The 16,466-nt window shown below is 36.3% G+C and overlaps 1 protein-coding gene across 1 annotated transcript in view; it reads left to right on the top strand.

Annotated features, from left to right (window-relative positions):
• Window positions 1–16,466, top strand: part of LOC134748788 (uncharacterized) — a 110,040-nt gene that overhangs the window by 22,851 nt on the left and 70,723 nt on the right. Inside the window, exon 2 of the mRNA XM_063683569.1 lies at window positions 14,561–14,606. The gene's annotated coding sequence lies outside the window, so the exon portion shown is untranslated. The remainder of the gene's footprint in view (window positions 1–14,560; window positions 14,607–16,466) is intronic.

Raw genomic sequence — 16,466 nt, 5'->3', positions numbered from 1 at the left:
TACCTACCTACTAGTATTGAAACAAAGTTGATTTTTATTTTTTTTATTTAAATATATTTTTTGCATGGTGAGTTTTGATTGTCACTTGATGTACGAAATCGCGAGCTTTCAAAAATATGATACTTATTAAATATGTAAACTCCTGTTATGCAACTACGATGCACTTCATTACATTGTAGATTGCATTGTGCACGTGTAAGGATTGTCTCACCTCACTCACCTGACGCAAGGTGGCTCGCATCTGGTTGCAACTGGACCAGGGCGTTGACCCTCACCTTGGGATGACGGATGGAACAGTCGGACAACATTTTTCGCACGCGTAGGATTTTCAACTGCAGATCTATAACGCCGGAAGCTTTCTGGGTTTTGTCTTAAGACTACAGACTTTGTCTCTCTTAGGTTACAAATTTCAAAGGGAAAAAATATTATTTTATTACTACCTACTTACTAAGTTACTACTTATCGTTTTTTTAAATAATAGTTATTTACTTACGCGAGTGACTAAAAATACGTGAGTGAAACGAAAAAAGTTAGTTAAGTTAATAATATGTCTCACGATAGTTTATATAAATTCGTTAATAGTTATGAAATAAAACCCCGTGACCCGTTGACCACGAACGCTGTAAAGAGTTCGAAACGTCGGGATGTATTATAAATTCAATATACGCGATATAATCCGTTTTCATAGTTTTATTTCATGAGTAACTATCGCGGTAACCGAAGACAATATTCGTTAATAGTTATTTGTTTTACAAGGGGGCAAAGTTGTTGTTTACCCTCTCGTGTTGATACGCGAGCTAGCGAAAGATTCCAAAAGTGGGTCGAAAAGTGAAATCTTGAGCGTTGCGAGGGTTTCAAGGAACGAGGGTTAATACATTTTGCCACCGAGTGAAACACAAAATGTTTCACCACACCAACGCAAGGAAAATGCTAAGTGTAAAATAAAATGCAACTTTCTCATCTGGCCCCGTAGACAACATGCCAATCGCTAACGCTACGTAGCGAACGAAACGCAACTGTCACTGTCACACTAATTTGGAAGAGTTATAGAGAGACACAGCGATTCGATAGCGAAGCGCTTGCGATCATCACTTTGGTTAGGCCGCCAGTTTTTGAACAATCAAGAGAGCCTTTACCAGCTGATGATATTGATAGACGTTTATTGAACAACCCCGAGCTTTAATTTTGTTAGACTGAGAAGTTTACCTCTTCTTAAATTTTATTGAATTTTAAAGAGCTTGGGAACCACTGGGCTAAATAATAAATTGATAATATTGTCAGCACATTTAATATTTAGTATTTATTACACTTAGTTTATTTACGAAACAACTTGCAATATCGATGTTTATGATGTTGGTTAATGCGAACAATATTAGCCGTAGCCGTAGCGTCGTTTAGATGGTATCTGCCTTAATTTGCGACCGCAGTGTTAAGGAGGCAAATTCAGAAAGTAAGATATAATATCAATAACGTTTTAATATCGGTATCTACCGCCCGCTCACAAACTAGAGCCAGCGAGATGCACTGATATTTACGTTATTCCAGTATTCAGTTTTACGTTTCGGAATTATATTCAAGGTAAACTAGACATTAAATCCCATATCTGTGAATATTTCTATCATTTTGACGTTAAATACTGAATTTGTTGTTAGCATGTCATAAAATCTGTTCCTATGTTAATTCCCAGGTTAGTGGCAAAATATTCATAGAACTCCATTCCCACAGGCTTACCTATTTTAAGACAAGTCAAGATACCTCTGTGGATGTAGCCGTTTATAATAACTTAATATGTGTATTAATATGTATTTATTTTCGAAATAAAATAATTATACAGAAAATGACGGGGTGGACAAAAGTTGTCAATTTCTTAATGTTTTCTAAAGATATGGAGCAAACGTTGTGACTACATTTTTTGTATATAAACGAATAGGTATCTACCGGAGATTCCTAAATTCTAGTTTCGTAAGGTCCCTAAACTTCCCTGCCCAGAATTTATCCAAAGCCAACGCAAATCCCGTTCTCGTATAAACCTTACCATAATATGTAATATAGGTAGTAGTTGAGCTTTTATAAGTAATATAAATATAACAAATTGTATACTATTAAATTATACGTAATTAGTTACTGTGGTTATCTTAAAGTGTGATATCCGCTTGTCGGGGACAGTTTTATGGATGTCTGCCCTTTTGCAGGAAATCCGTTCTGCTTACGTGGTTTATTACTTTGACTGATTAAAGCACAGATCTACAATGACTCTTGCGCTTATAGATAATTGAAGTGTGCAAAAAAGAAACTATCACGTAAATGAACTTTTCATAAGTGTGAAAGAGGCAGACTACAAATGAAAAAACGTAACCCCTTTTGAGCAGACTTTGAAAATACAAATAGCTGGATTCAGGAGATGCGTGATTGTATCTTGGAATATACTATTACAAAAGGAAAAATTTTAGGTAATCACATATAGCTATACATAAATATCCGATTTTGGTCGCACTTTTGATATTTGACAGGCAATCTTGTATATTGCTGATTTGTGGATATAACGGCTTTGAGCTGTAGACTAGTGTGAACTTGAGGTTTTACCATAACACATTAATATTTCAGTTATACCGGGTTATGCGGGCCCTTAAACTGGAGTAAAAATTTAAGCCGAGTCCAAATAACCTATCTGAATCTCCAGTTAGGTAGTATTTAATGGTTCGAATATTTAAAAATCTTGCTTAAAATTCCGATTGCTAAAATTTGAAATACCTATAGATAGCATGGAAATATTACTTTATTTACACATACATATGCAAATAACCCCATGAGAGGGAAGATAATAATGGCCTAATCCCACGATAGTTGTACGGCTATATCTACAGCTAGTATAAAATAATAAAATATATTTAGGGGCAATCTTACACAGATCGACCTAGCTTCAAACGAATCGAAGCTTGTACTACTACTAGGCGACGACATAGTTAGATACATAGAATAAGTACATAACTAACTCAAAAAATATTTTTTGTGGTAAACACACAAATAGGTAACTATCACCAGCTTTATAGGTAGACCAAGTCACTATTGACTGGACCAGGAGGCCGGTTCTGACAGTCTAGCCCCAAAAGTTTGGATTGAGGGGGAGAAATTATAGGAGTAGTGTCAAGCACTTGGAGATTTGAGAGCATGATAAGAAAAATCTTTATCTTGTTCTTGTTACCTATCTATATTTCCGCAAATTAGGAAAGCTCGAAAAGATTAAAAAAACATTGTAAATTCTATTATGCATTCATGATGTCAGTATTCTCTAATAGCTCAACAAAAAAGGACGTTTTTATTTATAGAATAATTGGACAGTAGCAAATATTTTATACTGTGGAGATCCATCTCTATTCGGAAAAGATGGTGGCAGATACTTTTAGTGCGTTGTTTCATTCGCTCTTATTGATGCTGACTGTATATCCTCCTTATTTAATAGAAAACATTCAAAGGTCTAAGATACAATCCACGTGCATTTGCTAGCGGAATCGCGTTGAGTCCAGTACAATGCAGACCAGATGACTTTTACAATTCCAATCGATTACTGTGTCTCAGCAAAACCAGTATAATAATGGTCATGATATATCCAGAGGCAGTTACACTGGTTTTCTGTAGAACAGAACTCGTAGCGCTTGTGTAACCAATTGGAGGATACAACAGTCGTTTACACGCGTGCCACTTACGCCAGAAGATGAGTCAACGGTCTCTCCTCTGTAGATTCAGGCCTATTATCCTTATCTCTTAGGCCTCCCCGGTTGACGCCGTAGGTATGCTGTTGCGATGTGTGACAGTTTAACCATCACTCTGTGCTGAATGTCCCAATGAGTTCCTTCTAACCTATGCACGAAGACCAATCATTCGGTATTTACAAGTTACTTTCCGGTGAAAGAAAATATTATGAGAAACCTTTCAGAAAATGCACAGTGCTAGAAATAATCACAAAATAACTAACTAATAATAACTAGATCTCGTGTGAAGAGAGTGAAGAAATCTTTTCTAGGACAGTGTATACAGTTCTACAATAAGTTACCAAGGGAGGCACTGGATTTACCATTTCCTGTAGGCCGAGCACATGATTGGCGCGACAGTATCTCGCCGCGAGATAGACTACCCGTCTTTTACTAACTGTATGAATTAAAGAGGGACGGGTAGTCTATGTCGCGGCGAGATACTCTCGCGCCAATCATGTGCTAGCCCGGCTGGACTTAAAAAATATGTTAAATCTGGTCTACTGCATAAGGCATATTACACAGTCGAAGAGTATATTAATGATAAAGATGCATGGCCTTCTATAAGTAAATGAATAAATTATGAAATGTATTTGTATTGTATTTGAAATTTTAATTGTTGAATTTTGTATTTTGTAAGCTGTTTTTTATTTTTTTATTTAGTTGTAATGTACTTTTGACGATTCAAAAGAGATTGTAAAATCCTACTTGATTAAATGAAATTCTATTCTATTTTAAACCCAAACACACCTCACACTTCACACCTGTACCTACATCTGCAAAGAAATTCAAAGGTTGGATTAGTGTGACGACTACATTAAAAAACACCGTCGTGAGAGCTTGTGTCCATCAGTGGGACATACAAGTATTTACATAGCCTGGTAATGAAGTTTATTTTTTAGGGTTTCGTAGCTAAAATGGCAAAAATCTATCCGTCCGTCTCTCTGTCCGTATGTCACAGCCATTTTACTCGGAAACTATTTTTTTTAAGGTAACAATCTTAAATCATTATAATTAGTAGTGTTAAAACAAATTAGACTTGTGTCACTCCGAGTAAGTTTAATGTCGACTTAAAGTGGGTCACAATCACAACATCGCTTTATCGGTTTCGATTAGTACTATGCTGTCCTTTAGCAAGCAATGCTCATTACCTACTTACGTCTTTATACCGGGTGTGTTTTAGCCGCATACCGTAAAGTCAAGTTACTTTTTGCCAGGGTCTAATGCTGCTGCATCAACAATGTGCCCTGGTGATGAATGTGCCATGATTTAAACTGAAACGCGACATTTAGTTTAACGTTTCGAACGTGACATTACGTTCGTGGTCACAGGCAAACTGGCAAGGAATTGTATCAATACTAGAGAACACAAATTAAATTATTTTCAATTACAATATTTAAACTTGTGTTATTTTAAGTAGAAACACATAATATATGAAAGAAAAAGTGACCAAGGCCTCCAATGCCCAAGATTGGAATCAAACCAGCGTTCTCTGCAATCGCGGCAGATTCCTAAACCTTCTCGGCCACCTGGGTCCGCTGTGACCGCATGGGTCGATTTTTTCCCTCATTGCCCCAGCCCTGCATTAGCCCCTAGGTCAATGCCACCCTGTAGAACGGACGTAACAAGTCCCCGGTTGACAGTACCTTGTCGATTAGAACTCATTGTAAAACTTCAAACCAGACTACATTTAAACGGCAATTTATGGTATATTAAATAGTCGAAGAAATTAACTCTTATCTCGATTGCTCAATATCACAAAGTTAAATAACTAGTTTTTATTTAAATAAACGCTAGTTTTTACGATCAAACTCACTGTTATCTAAATTCCAGTCCCACCTTTTATCATTTGTTAATTAATGAGTTGATAGTGCCAAGTTTTGTCACCATAATATGTATCATATACAAACACATAATGTTATGGATTATATCGCGTATATTGAATTTATAATACATCCCGACGTTTCGAACTCTTTACAGCGTTCGTGGTCAACGGGTGGGTGTCGAAACGTCGGGATGTATTATAAATTCAATATACGCGATATAATCCGTTTTCATAGTTTTATTTCATGAGTAACTATCGCGGTAACCGAAGACAATATTACATAATGTTATGGTTTTACTGACGTATTTTTTGTCACCTCCGAGATAAATATTTTGAAGGACCTAGGTCTCAATTTTCAAGCACTGACTGTTGTGGAATGCCCCTTTAGTTCTAACCATACTGTATAATGAGAGAAGACATTTGGCTACACGCACGTACACACTACACATAGCACGCGCACGCAGTACATAGGCTGATGAATGAAAAAAACGTAGAAACACCACGAGGCCTGCTAGGTATTCCGATTAAAAAATATATCAATCACCCTACATGATGATATGCATGTTGGTAATTTATTTTTAGCTAAATTAGGTTGTTTTCCTTCCTCTACCACGAGTTCATATTAAAATCAAATTTAAATGCAGTAAATGAACCGTTAGGTTAACCACCTGGGTAAAATAAAACCTCTTCCCGATTTTACAGCCGCCATTAAAAGGCTATAATGTTCAGTCATAAATAAACAAATATCGGGACCATAATTAAAACGTGATTGCGGGCTAATTTTATGTCCTGCTTATTATAGCGGGATAATTTGTGTATGGATTAAAATGTAATAAAGGTGTTTAACATAACTGTGCGTGCCTAATCCATTATCCAAACTTTAGCAACTAAGTATGTAAAACACGACCGTGATCCATACATGTATTTAATTGATTGCAAGTATAGGCAATTGAAGGCAGTAAATGTGCTCGTATACACCTATAACCCTGTGCCAAGTTGTCCGATTTAACTATGTCTGTCATTAGGTCTCAAGCTCTTTAAATGCTACATTTCTTAGCTTAACCGTAAATAGACAACAAACAAGAGTTAGATTTGCATTTATAATATTCGTATGGAATACACCTATCTACTTAGAACATTAACTTAGGTTTGTAGAAACATAGGGTTGTTAGGTTTGACATTGAAAATTACGAATTATGTTTACTCTCAAAAGAGTTTCCCTAATCTGCCGCTTCCACACAAGTGTCCGGCGGTAAGCTCCTATAAAACAGAACATTATACGATCACAAATCACCCAAAAGGAGCAAGACATTAACAAACGTGTGAGCAATTAGAAGTTTATGAGCGAGTTTATGGAGGCGGCGCCTCTGGCGACGGAGGGGCAGTAAACTGAACGATCATTAACGCTGAGCGATATAGGTCAGTATGGAAAACGAAGGCCACGGAAAAAACGCACAGTGTCATCAAAATTACTGAAGTATACGACATTACCGCTTAATCAAACATCGGGAGGCGATTCATAATTTATGCTTAAATCAATTAGCGCTATAGATATACAGGTCATAAAAACACTTCATAGAAATATGGAGCGAAGCTAGTAAAAAGCGTGCAATAATAAAAGAGGTAAGGTGCATTTAGGTAACTTCGATAGCGCGATTATTTCGGAAATCGTAAATATCTACTAAGCTAGAAGCACTTTCTACGGTAGCAACAGGCTAGGCGTAAGCGTTGCAGTAGATAGGTGTGCTGCTAGTCTAAAGTGCTTCTGGTTTTAAATAATACTTGCCATTTTCAAATTTAGCTCGCTTTCGTAGCTATCCCAATGCACTTTATAGCGCTCGGCGCTGTCAGCGTGGAGCAAATTCGCTCGGAGCGTTTCTGCAGGACCTTCCAGTAAGAGGAAAGATACGCGAGTTCAACGCGCACTTTTTTGGTATGTCTTCACAAACGGGTAAATTTTTGAAGAGGGAGTTTTTTCGACATTTGTATGGCAATTTTTTATTTTTGGAAAATCAAATTTATAATCATCATTTTAGGTTTTTAACAACTTAAGGAACATAACTATATTTTTTTATTAGTTTAGAACATATATAATGAAAATATACCCATAATGATACTGTTCGTTCAATGGATTTGGAATTATAGCCTCGGGACAAAAAATGCAAACAATGCTAATTTGAAAATTGACCCAAATATGTAAATGCAATAGTTTAACTGTTCTAACTATACCTACATAGGGACATATTATTTCTGTTTGTTAAGTTATCAGAGAACGGTACTATTTTGACGGATATTCTGATATTAGGCTACTTTTGTTGCTGGCTGTACTTTATTATAACCTAGATGACTGTGTCAGATGGTAAGAAGATAAAACTATAACGAACTGGACGTGAACTATTGTAGCAATTTTCACCCCTTTAGACGTAGTCCCATATCCAAAGCGGGAATACCGTGATATTTCTATGAGAACCTTGGTAATTATCTCGCGCTGGAGCAGTGTGAAACATGATAATTAGGCGAGAAGCCTTTTATTGGGTATCCACACATTATACGGGTATTTGATTACCGCGTCGACAGTCCACAAATCCTTGTGAAGATGCCGTTTAAATACAACAATAGCGAAGGTATTATGGTGATCTTAACAAAAAGAACTTGTAGTTAGTAGACAGAATTTCGGCTCTAATCTCGACGATCGAAAATTGATATTTATCTAGGTATTCAGCCAGTCAGCGTAAATACATATGATTTCAATGAAATATTAATTCAATCAATACCTTTTGTAGGTGGGTACCGAACTCACCCGCTACCGCTAACACGACACAAAAAAAAATCTAGCAAGATAATATTATTGAAAAAATTTGAATTCAAAACAAAGCATTTTTGACAATTAATCACGATAATCAACGATTTCCTAAAACAAAAAAAAAACTTGGTAATAAAAAAATTGTAACAGGTTCTTCATTTTTATGACATTAGTATTTCTAAGAATTCAGTTTTTGATTTAAATACGCATAATCTTTCTAAATATTTATTAATACAAATAAAAAAACGAAATTACAATGGTACGAACATAAAAAAATTAAATCTCACAACTAATAATAATAATATAAATAAAAAGCATTACCTAAATTGACCATCTGTAGGGTTAACAACAAGATACCGGTACATACACATTAATACTGACCTTACCCAGGTTAAGGAAGTGTTTCACCGTCGATGATTACTAGATTGAAGGACAAGTACACATTTCTACTCCTCGCTAGTATTTTCCTAAGTCGGGCGGACCGGACCTAATGTGAACACCTCAGCGAATGAATCTTCATGGAGGCATATTACGAATTAAAATATGTGATACCGATAGGATATCAAACTCGGTGTGTCTCGCTCGCACAAATATTACAAAAAATAATGGTGTAGAAGGGCGCCTTAAGATTATTATCATATTACTGTCACATTTCTAAAATTTGAATGTTATACCTGCTGAGAAACTGTTCCGGGTTAAATCACTGTTGTTACACTTAAATCTGATCAGTTCCAGTATGATTCTCAATAATGCTAAGTTCACACGAGCAGAGTATTTCTCTTAATTTATTATGCTTAGATAGTTAACGGTATAGTTACAAGTTTGAATAGTTGTTTAAACACTTCGTGAGTATATGTCGCGACGGGTGTGTCTTTATCCATCAATTTTATGATGATTTCAGCAGCATTCGCAAAAGTGCGACACTTACAAAGGTGACTCGCAATCTCGATACGTAAGCGACAGCCACGACCGCATATATGTCAGTCAAATGTCGTGCCGCGGGTAACTGGGGTGGTAAAGCACCACGTTGGTACCTTTATGTTCCCGTTTTGTTGTCAAAAGACCAAACCATGCCCTATCATGTGCAACCAGTCACGGTCTTCAGACTCAATTTTATTTTTGAGGAAACTTTTCGACTACTTTTTTGTTACACCTACAACAAATGAAAATTCAAAAACATGATATCCGTGGTCCCGAGCACGCACATCCATCTCACTCACGCTGACGCTCAGTGAGAGTGAGAGAAGAACACAAACCTACGGAGCCTTAAAACGAAGCATTGATTGGCCAACCGGCCGTTTGACGTGAGCTATTTCGCACAGGGCACCATCCTTTGCACGAGACCTAATCTGCTGCTGTAACATCACATATGACGATTTTTCGACGATGAGAGATAATTATGAGGCACCGCAACGGTAAGAAATCGTTAGATGTTAGATCTATGTCCTGTAGAAGACGAAATAGTCCGTTAAATTAGACAAATAAGTAATTGTTGTATACTTTGACGTAACTGTTCACACCAATCGACAAGCGATTAGTAGGTATTTGCTTATATATATATATTGTCCGGCTTGTCTATGATAATACAGTTTTTTTACACATAATATGATTATATTAATATGGATTAATCTTATGTAGCACCTGCTTAAGAATTTTGCATTCACCTTTCAACGACGAATCAATTTCCACGAGTCCTGAAGAAATTATTTCTGCTGTCAAGCCGGATCGGTTAACCCAAGGTTAACCCAAGTTCAATATGCAATAATAAAATAATACTGTTATAAAATCTGGTACATTCTAGTATTCGGCGAAGGTGATTGAGCAGTCCACCCCAGCGTCAAATCAATCTTCATAAATACAATAAAAATAGACGAAAAATGCGTGTGGTGACAGCTGTGGACAATTTAATTTAACAGGTGGTACGAGTTTTGAAGATACTTACACATTACACAGTGTATATTTTTGATATACATTGTGAAAAAACTAATGGGCCTTGGAGGAAAAGTGCCTTAAACCTTAAGTTAGCTCATTTTACTTAAAGGAAACTTTCATTTATTTTTAAAAAGAAACAAAACTGCATTCAAAGATTTTTTTAATTCGCTTGTCTCGCCCGGGAATCGTACCGACAAAAAATAAACACTCGCTATTTTATTCTACTAGTCGATACTGTTAATGTTATTGATAACATTTCTCCAAGAAACATTAGGTCTTACACTCATCTGTCGTACAAAATAACCACAAATTCAAATATTTAGTACTCAAGAATATTTTTAGACAAGCGAAATTAAAGAAAAAAGAAAAAAAAATTAAGAGTGAGAGAGAGAAAAACACGAACTTCGGGGAATTAAATTTTGATGAAATTTAGTATGGAGAAAGGTAGTTTGTGAACCGGGAAAGCCATAGGATGGGATAGTTTTAATCAATTATCATCATCATCCTTCCATGCAGACGAAGTTGCAGACATGCTAGTATAAATAAATAAGACTATTTTGCTTTTACAAAAGCCGCTCACGATAACATCAAACAGTAGAAGCAATTAGAAATCACTGCCTTTTGACAGATAAATTGAATCGTGCCTGCCATCCGACCCTTTACTTTAGGCCTTCAAGACTAGCATCCAGATTACTTATATTAGTCATACCGTAATTAATTTATGGCTAGCACTTCTTAGTTACATTTACATTGATCTAAAGTTACAATAAATATACGTTCCAGCTAAACTTGCTATAGTAAAATGGCGAACAGACATATAAGTAGGTTTTAATTCTCAACAAGGTGCAAATTTAGTAGGTATTTTATTATATAATAGGTATACAGAAAATATTAAGATGGATTAATACCACGCGGGGTGTTATGTATTGAAAATTGTCATGTACAATCAAAAGTGCATCGTGCTACATGATATTGCAAGTAATGCGCAGATGCTACCAAGTCTGTACCTATTTCAACTACTTAATATATTTTTTCACCAGACTTGCAAATAGTAACCTACTTTTCATATTTTGGCCTTTAATTTAGAAATTATACATTATTATTATTATTTTTAGTTGTTTGAACCAAAACCATTATGAAATCGATGAAAATGAAAGTTTTGTTTCAAAGTGTACCTAATTAGGTACGTGAATTCGAAACTTAATAGAAATTATATCTGTTCAGGTACTGTAAGCTTGCACTCGTACTTTCCAAGTATATTCCAGAATTATTTGCACTTGCAGTGCTTTACATTACTGATACTTGATGATTGATACATTTATCGTTTATCGTAAAACTAAATTCATCAAGCACGATGCAATGAGTAATAGATAAAGCACATATTTATATGCACGCATATCGTGAGAAATAAAACGCATAACACATAAGTTCCATTACTGCAGGAAAACAACGTTATTACATTGAAGCAAGCGTAGACTGCCACCCATGACGAATTCCGAACTCCCAGTCATAAAAATGACCCACAACAATGCATTATTTACCATTATATATCGGCAACGCGACAGAACAACTAATTACAAACACAAACATCTGAGAACGTAGGTGTAAAAGGTACGGTCGGGCTGCAGAGTTGTTTGACGGTATCTCCGAAAAACTACCTCCGAGTGTAACAATCAAATTGTGTGAACCAATATTGACCCTTGCGTAAGCTCCGCTTTCCCACGGTATCCTGACGAATCTTCTCAGAGAAATAAAACTACGCTTGTCGAATATAACACTACAGGGCGCCTGCCTTACGCAAACAAATTGAAGCACAAATATTGATACTGATTATTCAGTTACTCGACGTAACCCTTGGACTACAATGGCGGCTTTTAGGCCACAAAAGATGTGGTAATTGGATTGGATTTTTGTGTAATCGCTGTTCACTTTTGATCCTTCTCTAACGACTTAACAAACTAAGCCTTACCTACGGCAGTCAAACCGTAGTTGTTCTGACAGTGGATAACTTGCTATTCAGTTGGAGTGGCTCCTACGTCTTTATAATCGTGTCAACATAAGGATGCTCGTATGATATTTGTAGTACTCGTACTGGCACTGTTGGGAGTCTAAATCTACCGCAGCACAGATATTCTATCCTTAGATTTATGAATGCATTACACTCGACGTTAGTATTAAGAGTAATTAAGACAAATCATAATGGTTGGTTTGTATTTACGGCCGCGTTTACTCAGTCATGGAGTGATATTTCGTGAATGAAGACGCTCGAGTATTTGCAAACTAATTTCAATTCATTGCGTTTGATAACAACATCGGAAATTCTGCCAGAATTTTCTGCTTTATCCAGCACGTGTTGGAGCTGTTTATTGGATTATGCATTTAATTTTAATGGACATAAAGTTAGAATTATAAATTCATTAGTGCTTTGGATTACGGGTGAAGTTATGGGCGCTCCTGCTGCGTTGTTTGTTAGGGTTGTCAGCGAAATAATTTGAATTGATCAGAATATGTTAAGAAGCAGGCGTTTCTGTGAATGTTCACGGTGCTCATTGAAACATCGGCCTGCTTGTTTAGACAAAGACCTTATTAACATTGTGTAACGTTCCGTACTGAGAGCGTTGGTTTAACTCGGAATGTGAATTTCAAATTGAACAGCTGATTGTAGATATCCGTCAACATTCACAAATGTTTGTTTGATAAGGTCCTTATAGACCGCGAGCCACGAACAGTTTCCGTGACCAATCGCCTTCCTCGCGAAAACTCGTATAGTGGTTAACGGCTATTTAAGATGCACCCTAGTGGAAGTCAGCTGCCGCTCCGTTGGTGGGTTGAGGAATGGCAGCCACCGAAACACGTAAAAAAAAAAATGTTTTTAGTCATCGCCTTCCGGTTGATACTTTGTCAGATGGTAGTTTAGGTGCTATTGTTAGTAAAAACAATCGTCAGCCGGTTGTATCGCGGTGGAAACACCGTCAGCTGGTCACCTAAACTTGTAAAAAAAATAATGTTTTCAGTCATCGCCTTCCGGTTGATACTTTGTCAGATGGTAGTTTAGGTGCTATTGATAGTAAAACCAATCGTCAGCCGGTTGTATCGCGGTGGAAACACCGTCAGCTGGTCACATGAACTTGTAAAAAAAAAATGTTTTCAGTCATCGCCTTCCTCTTGATACTTTGTCAGATGGTAGTTTTGGTGCTATTGTTAGTAAAAACAATCGTCAGCCGGTTGTATCGCGGTGGAAACATCGTCAGCTGGTCACATGAACTTGTAAAAAAAAAAACAGTTTTCAGTCATCGCCTTCCGGTTGATACTTTGTCAGATGGTAGTTTAGGTGCTATTGTTAGTAAAAACAATCGTCAGCCGGTTGTATCGCGGTGGAAACATCGTCAGCTGGTCACATGAACTTGTAAAAAAAAATTGTTTTCAGTCATCGCCTTCCGGTTGATACTTTGTCAGATGGTAGTTTGCATCGTATCATGCTCGACACGAGTTTAGGCCTTCAATTGATGAACCTATTGGTCTCTACGATTCTTCACCTGGTCCTTCATACAATTTGACAATAAGCTGTAAAATGAGAGACTATAATGCACTTAATACACTTAATATCATTTTAGTTAAGGTGATTCTACCAAAAAATCTTCCTGGAGCCAATTTCAACTTGCATGTTAATATCAAAATGATGTCATTTTGTTATCAATCATAGTACGTGCATATCCTTCGTATTTGTACGTTCCGTCAACTGGGGTGAATAGGGACGGCGGGGGTGAATCGGGACAAAACTTGAAATGACATTTACCTGAAAATTGTTAAAAACTACCCTCCCAAATTGTATCATATAAAATCTTCTATTATTTTCAATCGCATGACACAATTTGTGTAGGTAGTTTTAAAGAAATTATGAGATAATTTTTTTTACGTTTTGTCCCTATTCACCCCGGTTGACGGTACCTACATTATTAGTGAGCGAGACGCACGGGCCCACGAATTGACATCAAAATGTAGGTAGGTTGGATTTGCCCTCTGTCTTTAAAATAAATAAGTACTTGAGTAAGATTAGATGTCTGATGACAATCAGACAGTCATGTACAATACACAATAGTTTTCGTGCAATCAGTGGCTTGTAAAGTCAACAATATTTTGTACGTCTACACTTTTTCATTTTCTTCTTCCTATATAACGAGATGGATATTGTTGACGACAACGTAACCGATATATACTTTTTTTTTAAATCATTGTTTTATTTTATTTCAGATACGTCTCACACCCTTGACCGCTTAAGGAGTTCAAAATTGTCAAGGTATGTTAAATAAATAACATAAGTACGTAAACGTAGATAAAGTGAGAAAATTTAATAATGCTAAATGTTTGTCATAAAGGGAGAAGTGATTGAGAGACTTTAGAGTTAGACCAAGAAATGTCTGCAGCGATTTTATGTGCGAGTGTTATTTTAAACGTCAAACTTCTATGAAATTATGACTTATAAATAACACTTGCACTGCGTGTGCTATAAAAATCGCTGCAGCTTTTCTTGGTCTAACTAGCAAATCTTTCAGCGTCTTAATTGGGTCTTAACTGGGTTGCTATCCCAGAAGGCCGCGGGTTTTAGATCACTTTAAAGCGCTGATAGCCTTGCCTTCTTCCTATACATACATATTATATCTATGCGTACCTACGGGTATTAGTAGGTATTATAATCGTCGAGAAGTAAAATAACTTTCAACAATTGGCCCGTTACTGATATCGCCGTTCGCTTGACGTTTAGAACTGATAATAATGACATTTTGATTAACATACATCTCTTGATGGTCAATAAAACTGATTTAAAAGCCATAAAATCTGTTTATATATTGCATTTCTTATTTGAAACCGTTAATATTTGCAATTGGTTGATGTTCATTGACATGTCTCGCCATTCTAAATCACACTTCCCTTGCATGTCTGTTTTCGAGATTTATTTGAAGATTGTCAAATTTAAAGCATTATTGCTCAAAACAAGTTTTGGCAAGCCTTACTCCGTGCCTTAACAAAGTATCATGTTAGTATGCTACGGTATTCATACATTCCGCACCTCCTATTAGGAAACCGACTGAGTTAAGCTCTAGGCTAGTAGTAGTGTACAGGTAAAGTTTATACGAGGATCATCCGAAAGACGATTCATAATTAAATATGTATGTGTGTGTGTTTAATTTAAACCATTACCTAGAAGATACATAGGTACCTACCTAGGTAAGTAGGTATCACAAAATACAGAACACAGTTAAATATCGCACCAGTTTCTTTGTCACTTCCTAATTGTTTCATGCCTGCTTTACAAGATTTATAATCAAAAGTGACATCTTTCAAGTCTTGGACGCCTCAATTATCCTCATACTGAGCGTGACCACTCAGACAAATGACACTTATAAACTAGGTATTAAAATGCAACCGTAACAACATACACATAAAGCTGAAATTAAAAAAGCCTGATATATTCACGTAGGCTCTTTTTCTTTGAACAAGTGAAATGACAACTCACACGCGTCCGCGTTAATTCATCATTCTTTTGTTTTCGCCGGATCCATTAATAAATAATGAAAACTGACAAACACCTTAATGCTTTCACTTTAAGGTTTATTTTTGCACGTATTCTCTTCTCGTTAATTCGGTTTCAGATGGGCTTTCGTTACATTTCAATTTAGATATAAAGACGGTTTCAACGTCACTCACTGTGTTGTGACGATTATGTCAATCAACATTTAAGATGGTTGAACTGCTCATTCATAAAAAGTGGTGTTGAACATGACGGGAACTTTTGTTGGGCGTCGTTTGATGTTCCGAAAGAACTGATTAATTTAGGATGTCATTCGGCATAGTCTCGTAAATGCTTTAAAGAACCTATGTTAAGTTTGATGTTTGATAACGTTCAACTCAAATCAAAGAGTATATGTAGATAGTATAGAGATAGAGGGTTATTGTCATAGTTAATTTTGTAGTCACAGTAAATTTACTGCCTGTAAAACTAAAAATGAAAATGTATTAAAATATCAAAAAAAATTACTTATGACTTTGTTTGAACCATGTTCTTTCACTGATATGTGTTAAAATTGTTAAATATCAAACGGTGTCTCCAACGCCATCTACCCGAGTATAGGCCAAAGGTATCGCACCATCTATTCAA

Source organism: Cydia strobilella, chromosome 17 (genome assembly GCF_947568885.1).
Source record: "Cydia strobilella chromosome 17, ilCydStro3.1, whole genome shotgun sequence".
NCBI lineage: Eukaryota > Metazoa > Arthropoda > Insecta > Lepidoptera > Tortricidae > Cydia > Cydia strobilella.
This window is presented reverse-complemented; position numbering and strand designations above follow the sequence as displayed.